The sequence below is a fragment of the Chlorocebus sabaeus genome, chromosome 7, assembly GCF_047675955.1.
Source record: "Chlorocebus sabaeus isolate Y175 chromosome 7, mChlSab1.0.hap1, whole genome shotgun sequence".
Lineage (NCBI taxonomy): Eukaryota > Metazoa > Chordata > Mammalia > Primates > Cercopithecidae > Chlorocebus > Chlorocebus sabaeus.
Window position 1 is genome coordinate 33,638,128 of NC_132910.1, and position 10,095 is coordinate 33,648,222.

A 10,095-nucleotide genomic window follows, 5' to 3' on the forward strand; every position below is an offset into this window, starting at 1 on the left:
AGAACATGGGAAAGATTGCATAACCAGAAGCTTCCAGTCTGTAACTGGCATAATATAATCTCACGTAAGTGAGTAAACTAAATTGGCTATGGTAGTGGTTAATGTGGGGAGGAGAAGAAGGTTAAAGTAAGGAAGACATTGGAGTTGGAGAATACAATAGAAAACCTTAAACGACATATAGAGAATTTGGGTTTGTTGTTTTGTTTTGTTTTGTTTTTTGAGATGGGATCTCATTATGTTGCCCAGGCTGATCTTGAACTCCTGGGCTCAAGCGATCCTCCCACCTCAGCCTCCCGAAGTGCTGGGATTATAGGCATGAGCCACCATGCCCAGCCATGTAGAGAATTTCTGACTCAACTTGCAGAACAATGGTTTGTACCTGCTTTCTCTCCTCCAACACACCTGAGAGATGCAATCATTGCCAGTAATAGCAGTGGCTTACTATTCAAAAGGTCCTCAAATATAGGGAAGAGATAGTACGAATGTTATTGAAGTAACTGAGGGGGAGAGATTTCAAAAAGCCCCACTCAGGATTCTGATATGCCTCCCTTCACCACCCTACCCTTCCACACCTCCTGGGGAATGAAAAGCCACAGGAGACCTGAGAAAACAGTGCCCTTTTGAAAGTGTTATGGCTGTATTTCACGGTTTAATTACCTAATTTCCTAAACATCAGGCAAATCTGTCTCAACACTTTCCAAAATGCAATTCATAGACTACTCATCTCATAAGATACCATCTATTAAAAATTAAGCCAGACATAATGGGATGCACCTACAGTCCAAACTACTCAAAAAACTAAGGTAGGAGAATTGCTTGAGCACTGGAGTTCAAGTGTGGGCAAGACAGTGAGACCTTGTCTCTAAAATAAAAGAAATTCAGTCCACATAAGTTGGGAAGGCCCACGTAGCAAAGCCCCTTCTATCAGAAATTCACAAACTATATTAACGTGCCCAATAAAGGATCTAAGAACTCCCACAGTAGAGAAAACTGTTTAATTTTTTTAATCCACACACATATTTGATTACAAATCTTATTCTTACACAATACCTATTAACACTCTAATATTGCACAGGAAAAGTTGAGAAACTGCAGCCTACATTGGCTTCTTTGTGGCTGGGGATACGTCACATGTGGTTCTGTGCTTGCCATAGATCTGCTTATGCAAGACAGTATAACAGGAAGTGGTATTCCTTCCTCTCTCCAGAAACCCCACTCCCTACAACACGCCCCTGGCCAGCCTTCGTTTGCCTCTTTAAATCCTAGTGCAGAGATGAGCTAAGCCCAGTCCTCTCTCCCATCCTTCAGGTCCCCACATGGCTTTATTCAGTACAGATGTGTAATCAAGGCTCCTCGGTTCCTCGGTGTTTTTCTGAGAATTTCACCAATACTCACCCGCTGCATCTGAGCTAAGTAACCGAGATGGCCCAAAGAGAAACCGGCATGGAAAACATGATGGCACTTGTGGGTCTTCTTGTGTAATTAACTAAAGGACAGGGATGTGCTGTGGAAAGCTGCAGTGCAGGGGACAAAAGATAAGGACAGGCCTGTCTGAGCCTGAATGAGATACAAAAGAGAGCAAGGCAGACAAGAATGAAGATGAGAAATGACCTTATTCCCAGCTCTCATTTCCTTCCTCTGTAAAAGCCCTGAGTGGCCTTTTCAATTCTTCCCTAGCACAACTGTAGGCTGCTTTCTCCCTCAAAGCTGTGCTCTGTGCTCCCTCTGCTGGCTCTCACGTGCCAACTACATTAAATACCAACTACAGGATAGTACAACGCCCACATTTGGGTGGCCTTCAGTGGTGTTTGCCACTTGTATGTACTGTCTTAAATACGGCTATACTTCTTAGCAAATAAATGAGAATTCAACCTCTTTTGTATTATTTTTTAAAAGTAGCAATAGGAGGGGAATGATTAAATAAATTATTGTATTTCATACTATGAAATGCAGCCACTTAATTTGTTTCCACAACTGTGTGGTACTGAGGATTAAAAAGATTTGGTAATATATGGTCCCCACTTTCTGGAAATGTACAAGCTAGCGAAGGGAGACTGACATATAACACATTTTTCAAAAGCAAGAATTTTAGAAAATTTCTGTAACATACACCTTAAATGATGACTCAAACATGTCCTCTAAATGTATAAAGAGGCACCTCACGTAGTCCAGGCTGTACTTCCTTAAATATTCATCTTGGGCTCAGCGCAGTGGCTCACGCCTATAATCCCAGCACTGGAGGCTGAGACAGGAGGATAGCTTGAGCTGAGGAGTTTGAGACCAGTCTGGGCAACATGGTGAAACCCCATCTCTACAAAAAAAATAATAACAATAATAACCCAAAAATTAGCTGGGCATGGTGGCGCATGCCTGTAGTCCCAGCTACTCAGGAGGCTGAGGCAGGAGAATCGCTTGAACCAGGGAGGCAGAAGTTGCAGTGAGCTGAGATCGCACCACTGCACTCCAGCCTGGGTGACAGAGACCTCATTGAAAGAAACAGAGACAGAGAGAACTAATGGCTTTATGTGAATGTTTTCACCATGAGTTTGGCAAACAACAGAAGTCCATTATATTGAGTTTCACAATTGGTAGCTGGTGCAGAAGGTTCAGGTAGCAAATGACTGTTTTTGGATTTGGGATATATGGTATTTCTGAAGATCAAAGGAAATATTGGACACATCCACTCTGTAATCACAGGTTTGTAGTGTTCCTGACCAGCCCATCTCACACACACCCTTCCCCACACACATACCCAACACTTTAAATAACTCTTTATAGATTTTTTTATTATTTATATTAATATACCTTCTATAAAGTTTTGTAAATATAGACCAATGTGTGGGTCGGGCACCATGGCTCATGCTTGTAATCCCAGCACTCTGGGAGGCTGAGGCAGGAGGACTGCTTGAGCCCAGGAGTTCGAGGCCAGCCTAGGCACCATGATGAAATCCTATCTCTAGGAAAAGAATACAAAAATTAGCCAGGCATGGTGGTACACGCCTGTAATCCCACCAATTTGGGATGCCGAGGCAGGCACATTACTTGAGGTCAGGAGTTTGAGACAAGCCTGGCCAACATGGCGAAACCCCATCCCTACTAAAAATACAAAAAATTATCCTGGTGTGATGGCGCATACCTGTAATCCCAGCTACTTGGGAGAGAGACTGAGGTGAGAGGATCACTTGAGCCCAAGAGGAGAAGTTGCAGTGAGCCAAGATCATGCCACTGCACTTCAGCCTGGGCGACAGAGTGAGATTTGCTGCCCCCCTCCGCTAAAAAAAGGAAGAAATTTTTTAAAAAATGAATGTGCATCTTAATAGATAGATTTGGTTATAGGACAATACGAAACCATCATGATCATAACTGCCATCTGTTACAGCTATCCCTATTATGGACACCTACTAGGGGCCAGTCACTATACGCTTTATGCTTTATATGCCTTAGCTCGTTTTACGAATTAGGCACAGAGATGAGTCTAAGGAACAAACTGTAATTCCGAGATGCAAAGCAAGTATTCAAATCCAGGTCTGCCTGATGCCAAAGTTCCTTCAGTGTCTTCTTACTACGCTACCTTGAATCATTATCCAGTTTCCACAAACGTTGTTACCTGAGGTTTCCTCCACTGGTTGCTAAGCATAGCGGAAAAGTCTAATATGACAGTCAGCAATAGTATCCTATGTCATGTTCATGCTGAGCAAAGCTCTTTGTGCTCTGTGGGAAGCCCCTGGCCTTAAGGAAATTAAAATAAAATGGAGCAGGGACTATACGCAAATAATTAAATATAGCTAATAGATTTTCTAAATGCCAAAATTAGCCAGTTTGAAAACATTATGGAGAACAAATTCCATTAACAAGAACAGCCAAAATATCCCAGAATAAACGTGACAAAAATTTGTCAAGCCTTTATGAAAAAGTTCATAGGAAGTCAGTAGAATAAACAGAAAGACAACTCATGTTTCTAGATGGGGAGACTCAATGACTGAATATTGTAAATATATTAATTCTCTCCAAATTGTTAAATGTAAAGTCATTTAAGCTACAATTACTGAATCATTGTGATATTAGCACAGAAATCAGCACAGAAATCAACCCTAAAGTCCAATGAACAATATATATATATTGAACAATACACAAAATATATAAAGTCCCATATGTGTGTATATATATGGGACTTTAACCTACAGTAAAAGTGACATTTCAAATTACTGTGGAAGCCAGGTGCAGTGGTTCATGCCCATAATTTCAGCTACTCGGGAGGCTGAGATGGAAGGATGGAGCCAGGAGTTCGAGGCTGCAGTGAGTGATGATAACCCCACTGCACTCCAGCCTGGGCGACAGAGCGAGATCCCATCCCTCAAAAAAAAAAAAAAAAAAAAAAAGAGTAGGGAAGGGATATTCTTGTGTTATAAAAGAGTTGGCTGTAGGATTCTGTAGCAAGATGGCCAAATAGGAACAGCTCCGGTCTGCAGCTCCCAGCGAGATCGACACAGAAGGCGGGTGATTTCTGCATCTCCAACTGAGGTACCTGGTTCATCTCACTGGGACTAGTTGGACAGTGGGTGCAGCCCACAGAGGGCAAGCCGAAGCAGGGCGGGGCATCACCTCACCCAGGAAGTGCAAGGGGTCAGGGAATTTTCTCCCCCACCTAAGGGAAGCCATAAGAGACTGAGCCTGAGGAACTCCAGCACAGATACTGTGCTTGTCCCACAGTTTTCACAACCCACAAACCAGGAGATTCCCTCCAGTGCCTACCCCACAAGGGCCCTGGGCATCTCTGAAAAAAGGGCAGCAGCCCCAGTCAGGGACTTACAGATAAAACCCCTATCTCCCTGGGACAGAGCACCTGGGGAAAGGGGCAGCTGTGAGCAAAGCTTCAGCAGACTTAAACATCCCTGTCTGATGGCTCTGAAGAGAGCAGCGGACTTCCCAGCAGAACGTTCAAGCTCTGCTAAGGGTCAGACTGCCTCCTCAAGTGGGTCCCTGACCCCCGTATATCCTGACTGGGAGACATCTCCCAGTACGGGCCAATAGATACTCATACAGGAGAGCTCTGGCTGGCATCTGGCAGGTACCCCTCTGGAACAAAGCTTCCAGAGGAAAGATCATGCAGCAATCTTTGCTGCTCTGCAGCCTTCGCTGTTGATACCCAGGCAAACAGAGTTGGGAGTGGACCTCCAGCAAACTCCAGCAGATGGGCAGCAGAGTGGGCTGTCAGAAGGAAAACTAACAAACAGAAAGAAATAGCATGTCCACTCAAAGATCCCACCCAGAGGTCACCAACATCAAAGACCAAAGGTAGACAAATCCACAAAGATGGGGAGAAACCAGTGCAAAAAGGCTGAAAATTCGAAAAACCAGAATGACTCTTCTCCTCCAAAGGATCACATCTCCTCGCCAGCAAGGGAACAAAACTGGACGGAGAATGAGTTTGACAGAAGTAGGCTTCAGAAGGTGGGTAATAACAAACTCCTCTGAGCTAAAGGAGCATGTTCTAACCCAATGCAAGGATGCTAAGAACCGTAAATAAAGGTTAGACGAATGGCTAACTAGAATAATCAGTGTAGAGAAGAACACAAATGACCTGAGGGAGCTAAAAAACACAGCACAAGAACTTCATGAAGCATACACAAGTTTCAGCAGCTGAATCAATCAAATGGAAGAAAGGGTATCAGAGACTGAAGATCAACTTAATGAAATAAAGAGAGAAGACAAGATTAGAGAAAAAAGAACAAAAAGGAATAAACACAGCCTCCAAGAAATATGGGACTACGTGAAAAAGACCAAATCTACATTTGATTGGTGTACCTGAAAGTGACGAGGTGAATGGAACCGAGCTGGAAAACACTCTTCAGGATATTATCCAGGAGAACTTCCCCAACCTAGCAAGACAGACCAACATTCAAATTGAGGAAATACAGAGACCACCACAAAGATACTCCTCAAGAATAGCAACCCCAAGACACATAATCATCAGCTTCACCGAGGTTGAAATGAAGGAAAAAATGTTAAGGGCAGCCAGAGAGAAAAGTAGAGTTATCCACACAGGTAAGCCCATCAGACTAACAGCAGATCTCTCTGGAGAAACCCTACAAGCCAGAAGAGAGTAGGGGCCAATATTCAACTTCTTAAAGAAAATAATTTTCAACCCAGAATTTCATATTCAGCCAAACTAAGCTTCATAAGCGAATTAGAAATAAAATCCTTTACAGACAAGCAAATGCTGAGAGATTTTGTCACCACCAGGCCTGCTTTACAAAAGCTCCTAAAGGAAGCACTAAACACGGAAAGGAACAACCGATACCAGCCACTGCAAAAACATATCAAATTGTAAAGAGCATTGACACTGCATCAATTAATGGGCAAAACAACCAGCTAGCATCATAATGACAGGATCAAATTCACATATAACAATATTAACCTTAAATGTGAACAGGTTAAATGCCCCAATTAAAAGACACAGACTGGCAAATTGGATAAACAGTCAAGACCCATCAGTGTGCCGTATTCAGGAGACCCAGCTCACATGTAAAGACACATATAGGCTCAAAATAAAGGGATGGAGGCATATTTACCAAGCAAATGGAAAGCAAAAAAAAAGCAGGAGTTGTAATCCCAATCTCTGATAAAACAGACTTTAAACCAACAAAGATCAAAAGAGACAAAGCATCCTGGCTAACCCGGTGAAACCCCGTCTCTACTAAGAAATACAAAAAACTAGCCAGGCGAGGTGGCGGGCGCCTGTAGTCCCAGCTACTCGGGAGGCTGAGGCAGGAGAATGGCGTAAACCCGGGAGGCAGAGCTTGCAGTGAGCTGAGATCCAGCCACTGCACTCCAGCCTGGGCAACAGAGCCAGACTCCATCTCAAAAAAAAAAAAATTTTTTTTAAATAAAAAAATAAAATAACAAAAGAGACAAAGAAGGCCACTACATAATGGTAAAGGAATCAATGCAGCAAGAATAGCTAACTATCCTCAATATATATACACCCAATACAGGAGCACGCAGATTCATAAAGCAAGTTCTTAGACACCTACAAAGAGACTTAGACTCCCACACAATAATAGTGGGAGACGTTAACATCCCGCTGTCAATATCAGACAGATCAACGAGACAAAATTAACAAGGTTATTCAGGACTTGAACTCAGCTCTGGACCAAGTGGACCTAATAGACATCAACAGAACTCTCCACCCCAAATCAGCAGAATACGCACTACATTGCACTTATTCTAAAATTGACCATATAATTGGAAGTAAAAACACTCCTCAGAAAATGCAAAAGAACAGAAATCACAACAAATCAAACAGTCTCTCAGACCACAGTGCAATCAAACCAGAACTCAGAATTAAGAAACACTCAAAACCACCACAACTACATGGAAACTGAACGACCTACTCCTGAATGACTACTGGGTAAAAAGAAATGAGGCAGAAATAAAGATGTTCTTCGAAACCAATGAGAACGAAGGCACAATGTACCAGAATCTCTGGGACACATTTAAAGCAGTGTGTAGAGGGAGTATTTATAGCACTAAATACCCACAAGAGAAAGCAAGAAAGATCTAAAATTGACACTCTAATATCAAAATTAAAAGAACTAGGGAAGCGAGAAAACCACAGGGCATGAGGTAGGGTGGCGGCCCCTAGGGAGCCAGCAGGATGGCAGAGGGCAAGGCAGGCAGCGCAGCCGGCCGCTTCACCAAGCAGGTGCAGAAGTTGTTCAGCAGGGCCCAGGAGAAGGTGCCACAGAAATTGGGGAAAACTGCAGAAACCAAAGATGAACAATTTGAACAAAGCACTAACGACTTCTACCAACAACAGGCAGAAGGCCACAACTATACAAGGACCTGAAGAACTTCCTTAGTGCAGTCAAAGTGATGCATGAAAGCTAAAAAAGAGTGTCAAAAACCCTGCAGGAGATCTACAGCAGCAAGTGGAATGGTCATGAGGAGCTGAAGGCCTTTGTAGAGAATAATGATCTCCTTTGGGAAGACTACAAGGAGAAACTTGCTGACCAGGCTGTGAGAACCACAGAAAACTACATCACCCAGTTCAGCAAAATTAAGGAAAGAATTGCCAAGCGGGTTTGGAAACTCGTGGACTATGACAGTGCCCGACATCATCTGGAGGCAGTGCAGAATGCCAAGAAGAAAGAGGAGGCCAAGACTGCCAAGGCAGAGGAAGAGTTCAACAAAGTTCAGACTGTGTTTGAAGATCTGAACCAAGAACTACTAGAGGAGCTGCCTATTCTTTATAATAGTCGTATTGGTGCTATGTGATCATCTTCCAAAACATTTCCAACTTGAGGGATGTCTTCTACAGGGAAATAAGCAAGCTGAACCACAATCTCTCCAAGGTGATGAGCAAACTCGAGAAGCAACATTCCAGTAAAGTCTTTGTAGTGAAAGGACTATCAAGCAGTAGCAGGGGCTCCTTAGTCATTTCTCCCCCAGTTTGAACATCTACAGTCTCCAGTCCTCTTACCTCACCTACTAGTCCCTCTACACTTTCCTCAAAGAGTGAGAGTGAATCTGTCTCAGCAACTGAAGATCTGGCACCTGATGCAGCCCAGGGGGAAGACAATTCTGAGATCAAGGAGCACTTAGAAGATGAGGAAATAGACAAGGAATGATCTGAAGCAAGCTCCTCTGAGGAAGAAGAGCCTCTACCAGCCTGCAATGGCTCCGCCCACGCCAGCCCTCTCCTATCATTGAGAGTGCCAAGTCCCAGGAGGAAGTTCTCCCCAGCTCCCCTGTTCCATCACCAGGTGGAGCCCTAAGCCCTTCACGGCAGCCTTCGTCATCTGCCGCAGAAGTAGTCCTCTGAACCCGCACCGCAGGTGAAGGATCTGAACAACCAAAGAAGACAGCCTCTCTCCAGAGGACCTCAGCACCCCCTAGTAGGCCTCCTTCACCCAGAGCCACTGCAAGCCCTAGGCTCTCCTCAGGGAACATACCCTCCAGCCCTCCAGCCTCTGGAGGGGGTTCACCCACCAACCCTAGGGCCTCCTTGGGAACTAGGACTCCAAGTCCTAGGACCTCCCTAGAGGTCTCTCCTAATCCAGAACCACCAGAGAAGCCAGTAAGAACTCCTGAGGCCAAAGAAAATGAAAACATCCACAATCAGAATCTCGAAGAACTTTGTACTTGCCTCACCTTAATGATATCTCAGATTGCTTCAGAGCCTGGACAGGCAAAGAAGATGGAAGACAAGGAAGAGGATAATAAGTTTGTCTGACTCCTCGGAGGACCAAGCTTAAAGTCTCCACAGTACCAGACAAGAGCAACCTCACAGCACCTGAACCTCAAGAAGAGGTACCTACAAGTGAAAATGCACAACTCTGAAGAGAAACTGCCAAGACTCCCCAAACCCTACACCTCCCCAGAGAAGCTCTTCAACCAGAGGGTATAGGTCAGAGGGATATAAGAGCCAGCATCCATCCCTGGGTTCTCAGTAAGAATGATGGTGCTGTCTAAAGACCTGGCATTAATGGAGTTAATGGAGGTGGAGGAGCAGCCTTATGGGAGGGATGGAGGGAGGCAGTCTGGGGAGAAGAGAACATTAGACTCAGGGAATATTTAATTCAGGTTTTAGCATTATTAGAATAAGACTTTATACATTAAAGTGGGGCTATAATCACTATGAAAAGCAAAAGTATCTATAGACACAGACACTTGTCTACACACAGACATAATCACACATACTCAGAAGATAGTGAACAAATCTGTCTTTGACTTATGACCCATTTTGCAAGACTTAAAGCCAGAAGAACACATTTTCAGATTGTTAAATAAAGTCTGATTCTGACAAAAAAAAAAAAAAAAGAACTAGAGAAACAACAGCAAACAAATTCAAAATCTAGCAGAAGACAAGAAATAACTAAGATCAGAGCAGAACTGAAGGAGATAGAGACAGGAAAAACACTTCAAAACATCAATGAATCCAGGAGCTGGTTTTTTGAAAAGTTCAACAAAATAGATAGACCACTAGCCAGACTAACAAAGAAGAAAAAAGAGAAGAATCAAATAGATGCAATAAAAAATGATAAAGGGGATATCACCACCGACCCCACAGAAATACGAACTACCATCACAGAC

General features: G+C 43.6%; 1 pseudogene; it reads left to right on the forward strand.

The window, feature by feature from the left end:
• Positions 1 to 7,077: 7,077 nt before the first annotated feature.
• LOC103235882 (bridging integrator 2 pseudogene) lies at positions 7,078 to 9,822 on the forward strand (annotated as a pseudogene).
• Positions 9,823 to 10,095: the final 273 nt, after the last annotated feature.